At 41.6% G+C, this 22096-nt stretch overlaps 1 protein-coding gene across 2 annotated transcripts in view; it reads left to right on the top strand.

Annotated features, from left to right (window-relative positions):
- Nucleotides 1-286: 286 nt before the first annotated feature.
- LOC124163372 (nascent polypeptide-associated complex subunit alpha, muscle-specific form-like) overlaps nucleotides 287-22096 on the top strand; it is a 385994-nt gene continuing 364184 nt past the window's right edge. Inside the window, exon 1 of one of the 2 annotated variants that reach the window (XM_046540247.1) lies at nucleotides 287-2923. The gene's annotated coding sequence lies outside the window, so the exon portion shown is untranslated. The remainder of the gene's footprint in view (nucleotides 2924-22096) is intronic. The other variant, XM_046540246.1, reaches the window with a different exon arrangement.

Genomic DNA, 22096 nt, shown 5'->3' with positions numbered 1-22096 from the left:
GGGGGAAGGTCGTGCTCGAGGGACGGTAGGGGAGGGACCCAGAGAGTGAGAAGTAGGAGGAGAGGCAGTGTATTTTTTTTTGTGTATACTCGTCGTAAGGGGAAGCGAGACTGTCTGTGTGGAGTGGAGCCGTGGGCGGGGAAGGTAGTGTGGTGTGGTGTACACTTCAAAACCTCCCACTACGCTACCGCCCCCCTCCCCGCCGTACTCTCCTTTCCTCCCCTTCCCGTCCCCCTCACCTTTTACCGAAACCCTCCCCTCCCTCCAGACCGTCTGAGCTCCTCACTCTCGTATAGTAGGCGTAGTGAAGGCATCGCCAGTCGAGTTGCGAAGGTCGTAGGAGGTGGTGTATCCAACCGGCACTGAATAACTCGGTGCGGGGTGGACAAGCGGAGGAGAAATTATCGAAAACCATAGCAACAACAAAGCACCGCCCTCTCCCCTACATCTTCAACAAACAACAACTTTTCCCTTTCGTGTGCTTTAAAGTCCTCTGCCGCAAAATTTGAAATAGTTTTATTTTTTTGGACCGCATTCCGAGCGTGACTTGGTTCCTGTTTCAAGACCTCAAGTGGTGAAAAGTACGTGACTTACGGGATTAACAATTGTGCTGTTGTGTCGCCACATCAACCCAGCAACAACTGAACGAATGTTCTCTTCGTTTCGGGGATACATCAGCGCTCCGAATTGGTACACAGTGCGAACCGCCGATAGGTTTGACGTCGTGAAGATAGAATGTAGGTGATTGATGTAACCAGTTTATTTTCATCTTCAGCAAAAACTTCAGTTGGTGAAAGTGCGTGAATTTATTTGTGAATACTTTCCTACTTCATAGTTGTATCAGTGCGGGATTGTCTTCTCAACTCCCGAGTGTTTGTGCATCATAAATAAAAACAAGTGATTGATTACCGTGAGTTGTGAACTGTTTGTCGGTGTTGCGTCTCGTGTTTGTGTGGACCGAAAACTTGAATCGACTCGTTCGACCTTAAAGGTATGCGAGGCAGTGGAAAAATCCTCACCGAGGAAGGCAAAGGACGTTTCTCGCGTGGGTCCACGGTCTTTTCCCGTGACACGTTTCGACAAATCCTCCACCGCTCTGCCGGGATCGGCGTACGGTCGTCATGAAGTTAGCCCCGGACACTCCATCGTACAGAATTCACGCCTTTACGTAATTTTTACCTCGGGAGAGTGTGTCTCTCTCTCTTGGCCATTTCTGTCTCCTCATTCCCTCCCCTACAATCCTTCTCTCTCTTTCTTTTTCCTTCTCCTCTGCGACCAGTGACACGTCCCAAGGTGGGTGAAGAAGACCAAAGTGGGGAGGTTAGACCATAAGGAGGAGAGAAAGGAGAGGTATATAGGAGAAAAAGAACTCCCTCCGGCCTCATCTCTTTCTCCTCTTACTCCACGCTTCCCCTACCTTCTTTTGTTTTCGCTTTCCTTCACGGACGGGAGCTAGTGTGTGTGTGTGTGCGGCTCGGCTGGTTTGGAATGCGCCCGGATTTATTCTTTTTTTCAACATCGTTTTATCGTCATTTTTTTTTATCGCAGGGCCAAAGGCGAGCCGAAACGATCTTTTCTTGCCGGCCGGCCGTAGTGAATTTGGGGATAGAGACCTTGTTACGTGCGTGAGCGACTCTTACGGTTTTTTTTCCAAAATCTCTCGGTGCATCAGGTATCGAAAAAGAAGTGAAGCTTAAACCAACTACTTGCTGGACTTGGGTTATATAGTCAAGGATCCTGTGCAGACAGTCCTTCGCCTTGATTTCGCATCCATTTCTTCCGACACGTCGGAACCAGTCTGTTCCTTCGGGAGAGGAAAAGACGGAGGGAAGAATATCAAATAAGAAGGAGGAGAAGGATAAGGCTTTCCTGATCGGACTTCCTGATGAAGTTCCCTCTTGACGAGGATATCATGCCGACACAAGACCCCTCTGCAAACTGTACTGTCAGTTGAAGTAGTTCCATTCCGTCGCTATAGCAGCAGACAAACGACGCGGGGCCGTGACGCAAAAATAAAAGTTATTTTAGTTGCGAACACGTCCTGGCTATCTGAGGCGCTGATAACTTTGTTTTCATCACAAGTCCTCTGTCCAATAAAAGCAAAGGTTTAACTCGTTTATCCTCAGTTCCATGAGATCCTTACTGTGATGAGGTACGTGTTACTTGATTTTTTCTCACGGAAGCAACGACCTCAACTACTCCTCAATTTGTGAAACTTGGAGGTTGCCAAGGTTGGATTTTTTCCGTGACTTTTTAGCTCTACTTTGGTGAACCCTTCTTGGCTTTAGATTCAAGAGCGATCTACCAATTAGTGACGACCACTGTGGTTGTCATTCTGCAGAGAGTATACCAGTTCACTAGCGTTGAGAAAGAGAGATCATTGAATGCGAAAGAAAGTAATATTTCCCCGACCTTGAAAGTGATTGTATTTTCCTTTTCCAGTTTTCTATGTGTACTGCCGGCTTATTCCCTTTCCCACGCTAAAACCCTCATCCACCTGTGTGCCGCCGTAGGAAACCACCAACCTGTTCGCGGCGCGCGTAACCCTGAAAAGAGGCGTTGCTGTGCATAATTGATGCACGCTTAGATCATTTAAGGTTGGGGAAAAATAAAGCGGTGGTTGTGTATTTTTTTCGGCGCTTCTTCTCCGTGGGAGGGAACGCATTAAATGACGTTGTGGTTAGTGATGACATAAATAGTGGTGAACCCCGTACGTACGTAAGGATAGAAACAAAACGAGTGTGAAAGCCGCCCATCTTTCTTTGTGAAGGAAGTGTTTTTTTGAAGACGTCCCAGAAAGTGTGGAGTGTATGCGGTCCGTCTTACCTCGACCATGACAACAATGGTGAAGGTCATTTCTTTCAAGAATACCGGGATTAACTTGGAGTCGTTGGAAAAGGCAAAGGAGTACCTCAGTGATCAGGTAAGCCGGGAAAGAATGCTTTCTTTTACCTTTGTGATCATTGTGCACTTTTTGTTGACTAAGCACCAGGGATGCCGACTTACAAAAAATATTGGGAGGGGGGGCGGGCCCAAACCGGGGATGTTGGCCCAGGATATTTTATAAGTAGTGAGTTTTAAGTTATTTAAGCATATTAGAAGAGTCATATGATCCACATTAGAACCCTGATAATACGAATCTCGATATCTGGACACTCCGGGGAAAATCGACAAGCCTGACACATTTTTTCCTCACCCATAACGAATTTTTGAGGGGGCCCGGGCCCCCTCAGGCCCCATGTAGTCGGCGCCACTGCTAAGCACTCATCCTGAATACCCTGGAAATCTGTTCATGTGCAGGGGTGTCGCCTTATAAAAAATATTGGGGGGCCTATACTGGGGGTCTTTCCCCCGGAAATTTTATAAATGGTGAGTTTTAAAGATTTTTTAATCATTTTAAAAGAGTGATAAGATCAACATTAGAATCCTGAAAACTCGACACTCCGGGAAAAATTGACAAGCTTGACACATCTTTTCCTCCTCCCCATAACGAAATTTTGAGGGCTTCGGGCCCCCTCAAGCCCCATGGAATCGGTGCCCCTGTTCGTGTGTATTTTGTTGGCGCTGATAGTTCACCGAAATATAGTGCGGGCGCTATGGGGTACAATTTGATTATAATTTTTAAGCTGGTATGATCACCCACAACATATTCATTTCTATACAAAATCAATGGATTAATATTACCATACATGTTACCAAGGAACTAAATGATCAATCCAGGGTAGGTATAGAATGGCGTATCTTAGGATATTGGTGTAATAATCGTTAAGGCTGATACATACGGTGAATGATCATGCTGAGTGATCACGTGATCATTCACAGGATCATGCGAGCAAAATAGGACATGTTCTAATTTTCACTGAATGATCATGCGCATGAAGGTTCATTCGCGAATTGTCATACACGGTGAATGATCTTGTGAATGAAATCATTCGCCGTGTATAGCGGCCTTTATAGTCTCCGGCTCAACTTTGTGGAAGTTTATTCTAACGAATGAAAAGTAAAATATGTCCTTATCCACCAATTTATTCTCATGGTACAAGAAGTTTCGACGCAGCGGCGTCATCATCAGGTACTGTAGTACCTGATGAAACCGCTACTGCTGCGTCGAAACTAGTTGTAACATGAGAATAAATTGGTGGATAAGTACATAGTTTTGTTTTAACTTTTATTGGTATAATGTTTAAGTTGCCCTCAAATCTATATTTAGTTGCTACAACAATTCTCAAGTCCACAAAAATGTTATTCATAATAATCTATATAGGAAATATGGTTTTTTAAGTACCCACATAACATTTTCTGAAATATTTCTACTCCACCGCATAACCGGCGGATAAATTGACATGAATTGTCATTGGAATAATTTCAATGGTTCGATTCCCGGTCCAGGGGAATGGCAATTCATGGTACTACTCTCACAAGTTTTTATACTTTTTCTTGCAACTCTTCCGTAGAGCTTTGCTATAGAGCGCTATAAAACACATTCGTTTCTTTGTATTCTTACCGTTTTCGTCCTTGTATTAAAGATATCCATTGAATTACTTACAATGACTGTTTTTGCGGAATCCCCTCAATTCTACTATAACCTACCGAGGTTATAGTCTACCGAGTAGGTTTCCTCAGAGTATTTTTTAGAAGTTCTCTCTCCCTTCATGTTCTTCCCTCTTCAATTCATAATAAGGCCTACTCTCTTTCATTCTATCTAAAAATCCTATTCTCTTCCTTCCTCTCCCTCGTTTTCCCAACATTCTAACAATGCCTTAAATTCTACCCTCCAACATAGTCTCCAACATCACCTCCGTGCTCAGCACTCGCTCTATCCATACCTTCCGTCTCCTCCGCTTCTCATCTACAAATAATTTAATAAACATATTCTAGAAATAACCGGTCAAGCTAATCGTAAAATGGGTTTTGTTAAAAGAATATTAGGAAAGTGCGACGACAAAGTGAGAGGAAATTAGCTACTTCTCCCTCGTTAGACCACATTTGGAATACGCTGCCAGTGTTTGGGACCCTCATGAAAAAGGCAGAGTTAGAACTCGTGCAAAAAAGAGCTGCCAGGTATATGAAAGGTCGTTACGATAGTCTTGTTAGTGTAACTGACCTCTTAGATAAACTCGGATGGGAATCTCTGTCGGACCGTAGATTGAAAAATAGACTAAACCTTTTAGATAAATTCAAGAGCAGTGTCTTTTCTGATGAAGTTAACCATATCTTACGGACGCCAACATACTACAGTAGATCAGATCATATAAATAAAATAAGAGAGATAGATTGTAGAACAGACAGATTCCGAATGTCATTTTTTCCACGATCAATAAGAGATTATAACGGCAGCAATAGAACTCGTAAATAGATTGCATGACTTGTAGTGTAGCCTACTAACCTATGTAAAACTTAATGCATGTTTCTGAATTTCTAACAGCATATAGTAGTATAGTTTGTTCTTATACGGGACGTTTTTTGGACGGTGTGGTGTGTATGTGGGAGTCCAAATGCATGCTGCATGCTGGTGATTGATCACCCCCTGCCAAACGCCTTGGTGGTGGCTCGCAAGGTATTATGTAGATGTACAAATTGTTCTATTGGATCCTTGAAACCGTTGGCAACTCAGTTCACTATGGTGAAACAAAACTCTCTTCTGGTTTTGATTTTTTCCATCGACTCGCTCGGTGTTGTATCTCAACACATTCGGAACCTGCGCTGGGCGGTTTCCCGACATTCCTCGGTGGAACCTGTTTTCCCTCAAGATTGGGCTTTCTTCGTGATCGACTCTTGTGGCCACCGACTGTCCTCTCCTGCATTTTTTTCTGGGTAACGTGCTGAGGCACGGTGATGTAGGCGTTACGAGCAGGCGGTCGGAATACGTGAGGAGCCTGCTAGCTTTTTATACATTATTCCAAATGTTTAAGGCATAGATGGGGCGATTACTTAGAGGGAAGGATATGCTGAAAACAGTGTTACAGAATGTTGGATAAACGAGGGACAGGAAGGGAATAACATTTTTAGATAAATAAATACATCAAAGATGAAGTTAGACCATGAAAAAATTTGTGTCTTGGCCGGAATTCGAACCCGGATCTCAGAAATGCGGAATTTGGGAGCTCCGGGTTCAAATCCCGGCTGAGTTAAATATTTTTTTCATGGCGAACTTCATCCTTGGTGTATTTGACTTTGAACCCGTGCGTGTGAGTGCGTACAAAATCACTTGTTCCATGCAGTGCATTTTTAGATAGAATGAAAAGAAGTATGCCTCATTGTGTTTTGAAGAGGGAAGTCCATATAGGACAAGGAGACTGCTAAAATATTTTTTAAGCGCACAATGTTAATCTATCTTAATGTTGAAAGCAGTGTTTGAGGGTAGAATGTTGGGTTAACGAGGGAGAGGAAGGAAGTTAATAGGATATTTGGAAAGCATGATAGGGGGAAGGTCTTATTGTAATTTGAAGAGAAAAGTCCGTGAAGTAAGTGGAGACTGCCAAAACACTTTTGAAGTACTCCATGGAAACCTAAATTAATCAGAAGAATGCTTAATAATAATCATTAACTAAAAAGTTCTTCATTATGGTGAATTGCATAGTTATCACAATGTGAATGGATAATCCTACGTTCGTAAAACATTCAGCTAGGTGGTCATCTTTTCTTGATATCCAAAGGTTTTACGTGGCTTTGAACCCGGTGCACATCGATAAGGCGCCAAGTTGTTCAGCTCTAAAGTGAAAATGAATTTTAAGTTTGCGGTGAATTTATTTTGCTGCATCATGCATTGATAGGGCTTAGGAAATTTTTGTACAGATTAATTTCCTTAATGTATCCTTGGAATTTTGTCCCCTCTATCAGTTCAAAAGATTAACGCCATGCGATTTTAAAGTGATATCGACCTGTATTTCACCCGAAATTCGCAGGGAATGATAAATGATGGCGATATCATGGATTTTATTGCGCGTTGCCAATATCGTTATCCGTGACGTTAACTTCCAGTATCGCTAGTGGTTGCTATTCACCGTTATTGGAACATAAGCATCGAAAATAAAAAGCTATTTTGGGTATCTTCCCGTTAACTTCGCAAGTATTCATCAGAAACTAGGCGATAGCCGTGACATAATTTGATCATACAAATAAATAACGTTGGTTGGTGTGGAAAAGGGATAAAAATTAAAAATTACATTTTTGACGCTGGCTTCTGAATCCAATAGTGTTTCGAGTTAAAGTTAGACAGTTAGCAAGGAATAAAGTTGGAGTTAGCAAGGAATTCGTCAGTACAACGGACGAATAATCGTGCTGAAACTCTTCTTCATTTAGCATTTAAATTAGGACTAGTAAGTATAAAAAAATACATTCCTCTCTGCCTTCAGAGCACCATCTTGGGAAGGGGAGAAAAAAAGCAAGCTAGGTATTTGTGTTGCGGGAGAGACTCAATTGCCTCTTTTGCGGACCACGTGGCCAATGATGGCGCAGCAAAAAGCATTTCTTCGGCCTAAAGTGGCAATAAAATAACTGCTGATGGCACGACCAACCGATTGGAGGAATATTAATTCAAGGATCGTTGGGCTTCCCTCCTCTGGTTAATATTCATCGGATGGACAAACGCGTTTTGTAAGTTTAACATGGAACAGCGTGCGGCGTGTGATGAATCTGTAAAAGCAGATGCGTGAATTGTGTTTGACAAAGATCACGTTTTCTTTTTGAATTTTAAACCAAAATTTTTTTATCAGGCCTTTAAAATCTATCTTCGTTGCTTCACAGTCAAGCGCGCGTTAGTATTAATGTCATTGTTGGCCGACGATTGATAAAGGCTCAACGAGAAGACTAAGTAATTGATTTATTTCTGATTTCTCAACTTTGATCCGCTCCCATTAAGGCTATTTAAAGTTCCTATCACGCAATGAGTTCGCTTGAGCTCCCAAGTTCCTGGTTACCATGCTGATGACGAAACCGTTCAAGTTTTGGATTACAGATATCTTAAATTAGCATTTCGGACAATTTTTTTTCCTGAATTCGGTGAAAAAATTCGTGCACAGCTTCTTGAGGAGACTCTATGATGAAACGAAATTAACCCCATTTACATAGAACATTTTGAAAATGTCGTCTTCTATTTGTTCTTGAGTGAATGTAGATGGGCTTTGGTTCACTGGGCTTTTCTAAGCAATTTTTATTGAAATGATATTTTAGAGTGGAGTATTTCTTTTGTCAGATATGGCGATAAGTGTCTGTGAGTTGCATAAATGTAGATTACGACTAGAATTTAGATAAACTTGACCAAAAACTCATTTTAATCTCCGTATGTACATCACAGTATGGCATTCAAGAAAAAAGTAATTTAACACATGAAGCCAATCAGCCTTTTCTGTTGAGGGGAAATTGATGTTTTAGCCAGTGGCAAATCTATGGGGTGAGGGGACTATAGCCTTGGACATTCAATTTGCACCAGATAGGATGGTAATTTTGTTCGGACCCCCACTACTGCTGGTCGGTTACCCCCTACTTAGCCACCCCCCCTTGTCCCTATCCTGGATCCGCCACTGGTTTTAGCTGAGATCAAATTATGCCATAACTTTATTTTGTAATGGTATTTTACTTGCTAAGGTAGATTTATTTGTTAATTGAATGAAAATAATTTCCACCAACAGCTTGCTCTTCTGGATAAAGTGCTAAATGAATTATTTTTACGCGTTTAGTAATCTGCACGATATGTTGCTTAGCAACGAGAATTATATCTCTGTTGTAATTTTCTGGTGCTTTGTTATTCCTATTGCCTCTGGGATTATCCTGGGGTATTAGCGGACTGCGTTGCGTATAAGAGACGGCCAATTTCATCGACACGTCTGACCTGAAGACGCCCGCGGGATGACTGGAGAAACTGTCGTCGCGTCTAGACAATATTATGCGGAGGAACGCCCGAAAACCGTTACCAATGTGGAGAAACGCCGCGGAAACCACAAACCCATAGTGGACGGTGAGTGGATGGAAGATGGGGCCCATTGGATTTCCTTTACATCATTCAGATTACGATTGTTCCAGCAATCGTTAGAACTGTCATGCATTCACACGACGATGGCTAAACCTGTGCTGCCCTCTAGTGCTGACATCTAAAGTGAACGAGAAATTGACGGTTAGCAAAGCTGTTGAGGTATGCAGAGTCGAGATGTTACTGTATTCAACGTGTATTTACCGAATAATTTTTCTTCCGCCCATATTCTTACTTGTTTGGACAAATCCATGAATAAAATAGAGCGAAGAGAGCTTCTCGAACTTAAAATCTTTCCCTTGTCGCTTCCTCTTCCGGACTGCCAGCGCCTACCCATCGTAAAGCGGCACGTTCAGAACTACGTGAACCAGTGTCGAAGCCAGGGGGGAGGGGTTCGGGGGGTCCGGACCCCCCGAAATATAAAAGCACAATTAATTTCCGAAATAAAAGAAAACAAAGTATTGAAAAATCATGAATTTACAAAGTATTTTTTTTAACAATTGAAGTGTTTTCGATTGTGAAAAGTGTTAAAATTAGTTGAAAACCCATCACTTAGTACCCTTTTTTTTTAATTTCCCCCACTGATTTTGGACCCCCCCCCCCCCGAACGAAATTCCTGGCTATGCCACTGACGTGAACTATTGTCAGGACATGAATTCACGCGGCTAGTTCGGGCAACTACTATTTCGCACGGACAATCGTAATGTAAACGAGGCTCTTAATAGTTTCCCCTGCAGGTATGTGGGTGTAAGGATTGCGGCAGTGGTTCCCGCGGTTGAATCAAAGGGGAACGCGCTCCAAGGGGCGGCCTTGAGCGGCTTGCCCTCGCACCTGACCCGGCGACGCAGACGATTGCGCCCGCCATCGCAGGCGAAGGTGGTAAATGGAAGGAGTGGGGAGGTGTTTGCGCCAAAATCCTCTCTTTCTCCGAACGCTCTGAGCGGGAAAGAAAGCTCGTCGGAGGGGTTTTTGAGTGGTGTGGGAAGCGGAGGGGAGAGAGGTAGATAGTATTCGAATAGGAGGAGGGGCGTGTTATTTTGAGCGTTCGCCCGGGGCGGATAGTGAACCTGTCGCCCGCCTTGTGTGTCGTCCGAGGCGACAGCGACAACATAAGCGACTCAGATGTGGACGTCGCGATAGATTAGCCGGCGAGACAGGGAGGATATTCCGCCGTAGGGGATGCAATGAAGTTGAGGATGCCACTACTTCTGAAGCGGATTAAAGCCGTGTTTCGGTGACAACATCGTGTTTTATATGGGTAAAATTTTCTCGGGATTCCCACCGGGTTAATGTTTTTATAGCGGCCAACGTTTCAAGTACTGTCTCGGCACTCATCATCAGGGCTGAATATTGATTTATTAAATTAAATTATTAATTTATTAAATTGATTTATTAAATTATTTATTGATTTATTTAAATAAATCAAAATTCAGCCCTGATGATGAGTGCCGAGACGGTACTTGAAACGTTGGCCGTTATAAAAACAATAACCCGGTGGGAATCCCGAGAAAATTTTACCCACATTATTCGCCGGGAAAGCGTAAAATCATACTTATCGTGTTTTATATTTTGACGAGCTAAGACGGCGCCTAAATCTCTATAGTGTGTATACCGTAAGTTGGCGCACGGGCCCGCGAGGTACCTGAGCCGCGAGCAAAGGAGGGGAGAAAGGGACCGACAAAAAAACAGAATGGGACCGACACAAGTAGCTGGCGGGACCGTTTGCCCGTCCCTTTCCAACCCCTACGAAGGCAAATAGAACATCTAATAGAATTATTAACTTTTTTTACTTTCTTATAATATCTCAATCTAAATAGCATATTTGTAAAGCACTGAAAAAACTAAGGAGAATGATATAAAACACGAAGTGCTCCGATCGTAAATTACGAAATTGTCGAAAGTTAAAACATAACATGCAGTATAACGGCTAAAAAATTAACTTTCGACCTCCTGTGCTCGCGGCTGAGGTACTTCGCGGGCTCGTGCGCCAACTTACGGTAGGTATACACACTATAAGTTACTACGAACCTTATGTATGCATTACTTATTATATCTACCTTGAACGATCATCCTATTTTTTCTCATATCCTTGGTTCAGTTTATAAATTATTGGTATCGGCTTTAGTGTCAACTTACATTTTTAAGAAAATCCAGTGAATACGCTTTCGCGAATATCACGGCGCAAATAGTTTCTATATATTCAATGAAATTTTGTGTGCCAATTAATGGGCGTTCTAGTGTGGTGCAGTTGTTGAATTAAGTGATTCCGCAAGGTCCTTTTTGGTGAGAAAGTTGGGTGAGGGTGTTCGAAGGCAGTGGCGCATCTATTTAGGGGGGGCTAAGGAGGCTAATGCCCCTTGGGTTATAGCCTCCTTAGCCCCCCCTTGGGTTTCACATTTACACCTAATAGATTGGGAATTTTTTTCGACCCCCACTACTGTTGGAACTTTTAACTTCACTTAGCCCCCCCCCCCCTTGTCCCTACCCTGGATCCTCCACTGTTGGAAGGTATAGGGTAAAAGGAATGAAAAGAAGTTATTAAATGTGCGCGTTTTAAAAAGATAAACACGCACTCATTTACTCATCTGATGGATGTTCCCTTGAAAACAAGTTTTCACGAAGGTCTCCAGCTCGCACATATTCTGATTTTCCGATTGTTACTGTCTTTTTTCCCTTCGTTGGTCTGACGTTTGATTTTCTTACGCTCTGAGGATGACTCGCATGGAAACAGATTCATTACGAACGGTTATTCAGTCTCTCTTTGCCTAGGTGTCTCGGCAAGGAGACGTTTTCGCAGCCATTTGGCTACAGGGCAGAGTGTGAGGGAGGAATTGACACCACCGGCGCTGGATTCCTCTCGTTCGCGTAAGCTTTCCATTAGCCTCCTTCGCTTTTTATCGATTAACGCGACGCGTGAAGCAGAACCGTGTGGTTAAGAAATTATCGCTGCGTTTGAATGAAACCATAGAAATACACCACGTTCGCGCCAGTCGCGATCTTGTTTACCAACGGCCGTTGAAGGAGCCGTTCTGGTGATACAGTCATCTATTCTTCTAGACATGCCGGTAATTTTATGTAAATACGCGCTACTTTGTCTGCCACTTCATGGACTGAGGGTTTACTAGCATAACTTCGGATAAATAAGGTAATTGAATTTGAATAAATTTAACTGATTTGGGCGTTACTTGGAGGAACGATGACATGTTCATGGTGAAACAAAAACCAAGTAATGTTCCACAAACTTTTATTTGCTGTGGACTAGTTTCAACGGCTATGGCGTCATTATCAAGACAATCAGTGAGAACAGTACTTGGTTTTGTTTCACCATGTTTCGCCATGATTAATTGAATTTGGAAATTATTGAAAGCAATTTTTATTATAAGTTTTATGTAGGTTGAAAGGACTTATGAATAAAGATTTCGTGCTTTCCCGGCGAATAGACTTAGTGAAGAGTTCTCGGGAACGCCGCCGGGTCAGGAACTGCATAACTGCCGACGTTTCCATGCCCTACTCGGCCACCGTCATCAGGGCTGTCCTGAGGATGATGGCCGAGTCGGGCATCGAAACGTCGGCAGTTATGCAGTTCCTGACCCCGTGACGATCCCGAGAACTCTTCACTAGGACTTAGGAATACCGCTCGAAAAGTCGTTTTCCGCGACAAATTATGCATTCTAAACTTTCTTCACCATTTTGAAAATTTCGGGGTTAATTTATTGTGCGAAAAATCGGCATAGAAAAAATTATTCGCCTTGACCGGGATTCGAACTAGGATCCCCCGATTTCCGGCCGAGTGCTCTAGCCAATTAAGATACCGAGGCATCACCCATGTGGGAAATCGAGGACTATACTGTCCTCATATATACACGGTATAGTCCTCAAATTTCCACAGGGAAGAATGACGCTTCGGCACCTTAACTGGCTAAAGCACTCGAACGAAAATCGGGGGATCGGGGTTCGAATCCCGGTCAAGGCGAATGATTATTTTCTCCGTGGATTTTTCGCACAATTTGTGCATTACCGGTGACTCCGTAAATATATCACCGTGGCTAGTCCCGGTCTTCTTAAGTTAGGATTTATTAAGTAGATCTTTGTCAGAATTTTTCTTTAACCCGAATTTGAAAACTTGCCTCTGTATTTTCTCAAATGTGAACTCATAATGTTCGAGATATTGGCAGATAGACTAAAGACATGCCCTAGGCATTTATAGATGGATTTCTATTTTCAATACCAGAAAGCTCAATCCCTATTCAAGAACACGTCAGGCGTTCTAGAATTTATTGTTCCCTTTTGTCACAAAAATTTAGCTTTAAGCTGACGTAGTTATCATATGTCAAAACTAGTCAATAGTTTTAAATATTTTTTTATTTCCCTGAGGCTTTGGGGGGATCTATCCCCTAATCCCTAGAACCTTATAGCCCCCCTTATAGTTTATACTGATCTCCGGTATACTAATAATGCTTCATGAAAACATCATATACAGTGTTTTTAAATGTTTCTATTTCTCCAAGAAATTAAAAGCTAGATTCTCTACTCAGTACGGGCACTGTTGTCGTGACTCTAAATTAGAACGATGCCTGGACGTCGAATTGCCATTTCCATTACCCTGCGAAGAACTCGTGAACATTTTATACGAATCTTCAAAATTATATTCTATACGTCAGGGGACGCCTGAAATAAAAGAAGAGTATTCGCGTGAAACGGTTGAAATGACGTGCATGCACATTTTTATGTGTATTTGTTTCGCTCCTACCACTAGCGTGGGGAACTATTCAGTTGCATGCGTGCGGGTAGCGTAGCGCGACTTTCGCAAGGGCCCTTCATTCGCTCGACTACCCCACCTCCAATCTCCCACAGTGTAACTCGTAGTGGCCGTGGCCTAGAACTCGAAAATTTGGAGCAAGGTTTTTTTTTTTATTTTTCCCCTTCGTCCTTCCGCAATTCAGGCGAGGAAATCGATGAGTCTATCCCCTCTCCAACGATGGAGAGCTTCCACGGCTCTCCGGAGCGGATTTGTATGAAGGTGCATCGCTGCAGTTCCAGCAGCCATCTCGCTCACCGTATTTTGTATCCGCTGGAATAATCTTTATTCTCATTAAATACATCTTTGGATATGTTTTCATATGGAATATATTTTTGTGATCACTTTTTTCACAATCCCTCGAGCGGGCGCGTCTGATATTTTTACCCGACCGGGCGCGTGGCGCACTTTGTCCATATTTATGCATTCATATGTAAACACTCGATCTTTGTTAAAATTTATCTTTATTTGTAGAAATTAGTTCAAGCTTGCATGAGCGTACCCAGAACCAAAACTAGCTGTGGTCGTTCAAGTTGTAACTTTTTTTCACAGAAAAGGTTAATGAAACCATAATTTTAAGGAAATTTAGACAAAAAATTGTTAGTTTTTAATAATTATTTGCTTGAAAAAATAATGATTTTTATTTTAGTTTCATGTCTTATGCTAATATCATATTTCTTCAAAAGGAAAATTTTTCCATTACTTTAGTTTTGAACTAAATTTATTTTCGCTTCTAGGGGGGCAGTTGCCCCCTCCCTACCCCCCGCTGGGTACGCCCATGCAAGCTTCTACATTTATAGGTGATATAGATGTTTAGGTACACAGGCGGTACAGGTGGTACACGGCCGGTCGCGCGGCGAAATTTATACGCCACGAGTGTCGGTATCCTCTTGCCGATCTAAAAAAATTTGCTACAATACTTTGTGCTTTAAAAAGGAGAGACATCCTCTAGATTCGTCTGAAAACTTAGGAAGATTGTGGAAAACCTAGTTTTTTTTAGCTATTTCAGTGTTGATAACTGCCTCAATGCCTCTGCTTTTTGTGGTAGTTTGGAGGTTAAAAATCGATGGTAATGAAGAATTTAAAAATCGAGGGGAAGTTTGTTTATGGCATCATAGTCATTACGGCCATTAGTCTACACCTTGTAGAAGTCAGAAAGATTGGAAGCCGAGAACTGTTTCGTATTCCTGGGATTCAATTAAAGTAGGTGAGATAACACCAAAAAACGATCGTTAACCCGACCTGTAGTCTGAGGTGACCTCTATCCTCACCGATTCAAAACAACCCTCGGGGTGAGCCACAAAGGCAAGAGTCGGTAACCCTTTGAGACGGTAAGAGCTAAAAGTTATATTTGCAATATTGTAAAATATCAATGGCTAAGTTCTAACAACACGCATCTCAAATTCGGCCGGTTTGAGACAGGTATATTAAAGAAAGTGTAATAACGTTAAAAAATAAAATACAAGCAAAGAACAGCTCATCATTTGCAAATGAATGCTTCTTTTTCAGTTTTATGAACTTTTGGTTTATCATTTCGTTGTGCAAGTCAAAAATTAATCGTTTTTTTTACTCTCCTGAAAAGTTGCTATTTTTGAGATAAGTACGTGTTGTTGTTAGCCATCGATATGTATTATTATTGCATTGTATATTATGCAATAGTGTATCTTGTAATTTCGAGGCATCCTTATAGTATTCCAAAGTATTGAGCATAGATTTGTCCTCGATGAAGTGTTCATTGGAGTCTATGCTTACATTCCGTGCAGTGTTGGGCGTTTCCCATCCGTTATTGTGCCGCTGACTCGAGTGTTGTGACGACCGCACGTGTGGCGCCCGTTGCATTATGGATGCCAGGGGAAGCGTGACTGCGTTGAAAAACCCCCGCCGCAAAGCACGGTGGGCAGGGAGGGCGGGCGTAGTAGTTGGAGCTGCATCGCCCACTTGCGATGCTGATTGCAACTACGACGCCCCCGCCGCGCCGTCAGTTTCGCGTACGCAGACACGATCACGTCTGCCGATTGCCCTTACACGTTCGTTAGCACGACTCGAAATTCTCTCTTTCCCAAACCAATACGCGGTGGTGATTTGGAGATCTATACACATCTGGATGTACATACAGAAGGAAACTGCATAGAGGAGGCCCAATTCCATCCCATTAAAGGCTTTTTTCTGTTGCCACTTCGGTCGAATTTTAATCGGTTTACAAAAACGCCCGCGGCGCTGCGATAAGTGCAATACGATCTAATTTTACCAATATTTTGCAGCCAAACGTTTCCATTTGCAAGCATTAGCTTTGAAAAGTTTTGAATTTGATTAGATCACATCATAACGTATATAAATTTGGGTTAACACCCCTAACTGTGTACCTTATTTCCCCGTGAAACTCTGATCAATTTGTCCGTGAGCGACGCGAGTGGCGACTTCTGTAAACCCATTTAAATTCGCGGTGGATGGCAACACAATTGCAGGCCGTCTTAAGGATCCCCTTTTGTAATATTATGTACACAGTATCACATATACACAGAGTTGTTAACATTGGAAGTATTCGATATGTGGTGATACCGAAGAGTGATGAAGATCAAATAGAAACACCGAGTTAGCTATGAGGATGTGCTAAGAAGAGTCGGAGAAAAGATATATACCACAAGGAGAAGACAGGGTAACTTAGGGCGCGTTCCCTATTCACTGGCAGTACTGCTACTGCTGCTGCAAAACGGAACGGAAAACAGTACTGCCACTGTAAGCAAAGCAGTGATTTCGGAACGGTCAACAGTAGCTGCTGTTGATAATTTCGCAGGAAATAGTGAACATAGCAACCCCTTTGAAAAAGATTAATTCTAGATATAATTGGGATTTTATGGATTTCAAAATACGATTTTAATACATATTTAATACTTTCTGTGTTTGTAGGGAATGAATCGTGCAAATACCATTTTCTAAGTAAATTGAATATATACGTTGTAAGCATGAAAGTGCGAAATTGATGGATTGCGGCCTAAATAAATATTTTTTTAAATATCCATTGCAATTGAGGATAGGCATGTAAAACTTTTAAAATTAAAAGTACTCCAATCTCAGGTTGACAAATGCCTTCAAACAGTGCGTAAACATAATCAAGAACAAATTACAAGGCACCAATACAGCAATTAATTAGGTGTACCTCAATATTCATGTTTGAAGAAAATTTAAACGCAATGCACTTCACATATTCGTACTTCATGCAATGGCACAAAACAATTAGGTCAGTATCCTGAAGGTTAAGCAGACGATTGCCGCTAATTGCCGATAATAACATACGTACAGTTAATATGGTAGAATAATGTAGTATAGAGAGACGAATTTCCAACGTGTAATTAAAATTGCTTTTGCCATTACTTATGTTATTATTATGCTCACACATTAAACGGTATGGAGGAACAAGAAAGTCTACGCATCAATGCATTGCATTGATGAAAGAAATCAACAAAGTTTATGCATGCATTTATGTAACACGCGATACCCATACATACAATGAGAACGTAATTTTAATAATAATAGTTTCTTGCGTTGAAGTTTTCAGGAATTTCTTCTTATGTACCACTGGAATTTACGAGACATTATTCAAGACACCATCGGTAAATCACACGATGTTAGCAAAACAAATATTTCATATAGGTAATCAAACACTCATTCGGTCACAACTTGCCATTTTCACATCCAATACATATTTATAATTGAAAATTGGAGTTCTTTTTCTCAGTTTACGTGAATATATTATGAATTATGTCCGCACTGAAAAAACACTTTGGATATGAGAATCGTAGGTTTGGGTGTCACACCCAAAGCTGAGGTGAAGGAAAGGACTTGTCCATACATTTGGTTGTGTCACCCAAAGGGAATGGGTGATGAGGAGTTGGATGTTCCAACTACTCCTTTGGTTGCTACATCCAAAGAAGATGGACGAGTACTTTGGGTGTGAGAACCAAAGAGTTGGGTATCTCATCAGAACAACGTTTGGATGCCGAATGAAAACTTTAGATCACCTGCCCAAAAGATGGCGCCCCTAACCCTTCCTCCCTCCTGTTCAATTCCACTACACCTTAATATTGTTCTTTTTCAACACATTTTGAAATAGGCCACTAAGACAGTGCGACTAAAAAATGAGAAAAACTAGCTCTGTGATTATCATAATATCTATTATCACATAATTCAACATATTGTAACATGCGCGGGTGGAAAAATAAATATCCATATTTGTAGAACACTAGAAAGAACATTTATTTCCAACACACAGTTACATAAAATTCACTCCAAACACACAATTTTTCTCAATCTCTTCTTGTTCATTCTCCTTTCCTCGTCAATAAACTCCGTGCCAACGCTCTCGATGATTACTCCGCAAGGCTCTCGATGAATCCACCGTTATACTATCATAAAAAGTGCACAAAACACAGTGAATTAATATCATTACCAAATTTTATGCCAATAACAGAAAATATTATTAAAATACAATCACAACATATTATAAATATCATCGGGAAATACAAGAAACGTGAGACAATTTAACCTCAATAAATAAAGGTCAATGTTAATAAGCACAGCAGCACTTCCGACAAAATATGATCTGAGAGTTTGAACTTTGTTTTAATAAGCACATAGAGATAACAATGGGAATATGAAGAACTCATAAGCAAAGGGTGGTAATGCGGGCATGAGAATTAATGCAACATGGCGGTGAGAATAAACACAAAATGGCCGTGAGAATAAACAACAACTCGCAACTTACCAGCGAACACGTGGATATAGGCTCCAAGTCCAGCCTTCGATAAGAAATTCGCCGTCCCCTCGTCCATAATCTCGAGCAGCAAGAGCAACGAAGCACCAGCGGCAGCAGAGTTCACCCGTTTTGCCCACTAGTCCACACGTGTCTACGGCTTCCACGGCTGAACACAGAACTGCGGGTGCTAGAGAGATTGCCACCAGAGCGCGTAACAATAGATTTAGATTTCGTACCTAAACCGGTTGAGTGCACTAACCATAACTTTGGTTCTCCCATCCAAAGGACGATGACTGGACGTGTTTGGTGTGACATTCTTTGCCTTTGGTTCTCACATCCAAAGAGTTAGTTCTGACGTCGCATGATTCTTGATGGCGCATCCAAATCTCCCCGCCCAAAAGGGTTTAGGGTGTAGCATCCAAACCTGTTCTCTCAGTGCGTTATACTTCATTTACTTGCGTACCATATGTTATTAAACAAAGCGGTTGCTGTGTTCCAAATACAGGTGAACATTGCCTTCCGTCTGCTTACTGCCGCTACTGCTGCTCTAGGCTTGCAGTAGCCACAGTAGAGTTCACAGTAGGGAACGTCATCAAATGACTGACGTCATCGGTTACTGTACCGTACTGCCAATTGATTTTGGAACGGTTTGGCATCACTGTCAGTACTGCCAGTGAATTTCGGAACGCGCCCTTAGTTGGCAACATTGTGAGACATGATGGTCTGATGAAAACAATCGTAGACGTACAGGTGGATGGGAAGAAGGGAAAGATGCGGCCCCGCCTGAATTACATTGGACAGTTTATAACTTATAAGGGATGTAAAATAGAAGTAATTCATCGCTATGAAAAGGCTAGCGGATAGGAAAGCGTAATGGAAAGCTCCGCCAAACAAATCTCAGAACTGTTGACTTATGATGATGATTCATTACGAGCTGCAATAAATTGGTTGAAGCGGTGACCGATGGGATCTGAGTGCCCTAATTAACATTTTTCTGCCGCTATATAGGTTCAAGGTAAAGCTAGAGAGCAGAACGAAATATGAAAAAAAATTGTTTAAGGTTTTGAGTATACAAAAAGTTTCGATGCCTTTAGTAGTTCGAGCGTGTACTTTTTGTAACGTCGCGTTCCTGGTTTAATAAATTGAATTGACTTCGAGTATTCCACACAATTCTTACTTGCAAATCGGAATTTCTCCTGATAAGGTCACAAGTTTGTCGATAAAGGCCATTCTGTGTATTAAATCATAACTATTTTCGATTGATTGATTTGTTCATGCTGGAAATAAGAAATTAAGACTCGGGTTTCAACAATTTCGACAGTGGAGGATAAAAATGGCATTGTTTTAAATAACGGCAGTTAGCGTTTTTACTCTAGAAATCTCAAGTCTAATTCAAGAATGTTTCAGGCGTTCTTGAATTTAGTGTTCTACGTAAAAAAATTCTTCTGTACCTAAAAACTCGAAAACTAAATACTGTAGAAGAAATAACATTTCATCAGGAATGTTAAGCATTGAGATTATCTCCGTTATGAACGTAAATTTAACTTCAAATATTATAAGCAGTATTTTCACGTTTTTTTTTCAGTATTTTCATGCTTTTTATATACCGTAGAAGTTTTAAGTCGGATTCTCTGCTCAGCACGGCAACTGTTGTCGCGACACTATATGCCCTGAAGACGTTGCCGAAGTTAGGCGTCAAACCATAGACAGCTGCCGTCTCGATTACCCGGTGGAGAAGCCGTGAATATTTCATCATTCTTTACACGGGAATGATGTATCGGCACCTTGTGTTATTTAAAGCGAAAACCGAAAGGCGATATATCGGTAACTTAAGCGTCTAAGGGTTAAAATTAAGAGATATACATGGACGATAAATTAAGACGGAAACGATAAATTAAGGAATATATTTTGCCGAACGGATAGGGATGGGAAATTTTTTTATCCCCCGATAAATAAATGACTGAAATAAATACTACGCGGAAATTCGTTACAATCGATCTCTTTTTATTTGTTTACGGCTGATCCCCTAACACCCCGTGCCACTCGCCTTTTGAAGCGGCTAATTGGATAGTAACTATGTAGAATTAGATGATAGTAATTGCGATCTAACGTTTTTACTGACTAGATTTTGTGGAAATAAATATATGATACCTCGGGTTAGATATCTAAAATTCATGACCAAATGAAGAACTATAATGTAAATTTTGGATGTAAAAATGGACTGAAAATGATTTACATCGCTTTAAAAAGGGAGAAACTCATTACTTCTTCCTTTATTCATAAATCCTACTTCGAGTTTGTTCCTAATTTTTTTCCTCCGCTTATGTCTCTGAAATTGACGACCTCAATGGCCTTTCTTCTTATCGTTCTTGGACCGAAGTACCATTATCCCCATGAAAAAGCGCGCCTTACGTGGGGTCGATAATTCATTTTAATGTGCACTCGCCATGTTATCTGAACGAACCTCCCCCCAATTCCGATCTGGGAAAAGTAACTCCTTGCGTCCGGTATATGTATTGCAATCAAACGAATCGCACGTCAATGACCGTCGCGACGGAAGCGTTTCCGGACGCTGTACCGATGATTCCTAGACTACCCAGTACACAGGGGTGTTTCTGGGTTACAATCCCCCTTGAGGCTTTATTAATTTATTTTATGTGTATTATATGCTTTATCTTACTAAATACTCGTACATAATTAGTGTTTCTAAGTCCTAAAAATCACGTTTTCAAAATCAGTATTCCTGAAAATGTTCACCCCGGGCCCCCTTTGCTCTGGGGTCCTTTCAATACACCCTGAAAGTGCCAGGAAATCTCCGGATTCGTTCAGCGAATCAGGCTGGGAGCTGCCAGAGACTCAGAGGCTGAGCGCTAGGCTTAGATTGCTTGAACAATTGAGAATAGATTTTTTCAGGAGTGACTCTGCGATTATCATCTTAGAGCCCCATTACAATTCCAGAATCGATAGAAGAGATAAATTAAGAGAGATACTTTGCCGAACGGATAGGTATGGGAATTCGCTTTTACCCCGAGCCGTAAAGGACTTTAATAAGTGCTAGTAGTAATTTTGTATGAGCATTTGCTTTTTATATGTAGACGGCTGGTGTTTTAGCACCCCCTGCCACACTACGTTTTTAGGTCACTTGCGGGGTAGTATGTAGATGTAGATGAAGTCTTAGGTCTTCGTAAGGAGACATTTCCTGTATCTGGGAAGTGGATTCGAATGCTTCAGCAATTGAGAATGGATTTCTGTAAGAGCGACACAGAGAACATCGTATTAAAACCTCACAAAATGTCCATGTCTGACACAGACGATAAATTAAGAGAGATATTTTCCGAACAGATTGCTACGGGATTTATTTTCCCCCCGCAAGGTATAAAACTTGAATAAATGTCAGTTGTAATTTTGTTTGAGCATTTGCTTTCTATACGTGGTCGCTTGTGTCCTAACGCCCCCTGCTGCACCCTTTTTTTAGGTGGCTTGCGGGGTAATATGCAGAATGTAGATGAAGTCTATGAGAAGAGTATGAAGATGAGGTGTCCGTAAGTAGAGGAGTACCTGAATCTGTAAAGTGGTT

Source organism: Ischnura elegans, chromosome 8, assembly GCF_921293095.1.
Source record: "Ischnura elegans chromosome 8, ioIscEleg1.1, whole genome shotgun sequence".
Classification (NCBI taxonomy): Eukaryota; Metazoa; Arthropoda; class Insecta; order Odonata; family Coenagrionidae; genus Ischnura; species Ischnura elegans.
The sequence above is the reverse complement of the archived record's forward strand: the minus strand, read 5'-3'. Positions and strand labels throughout refer to the sequence as shown.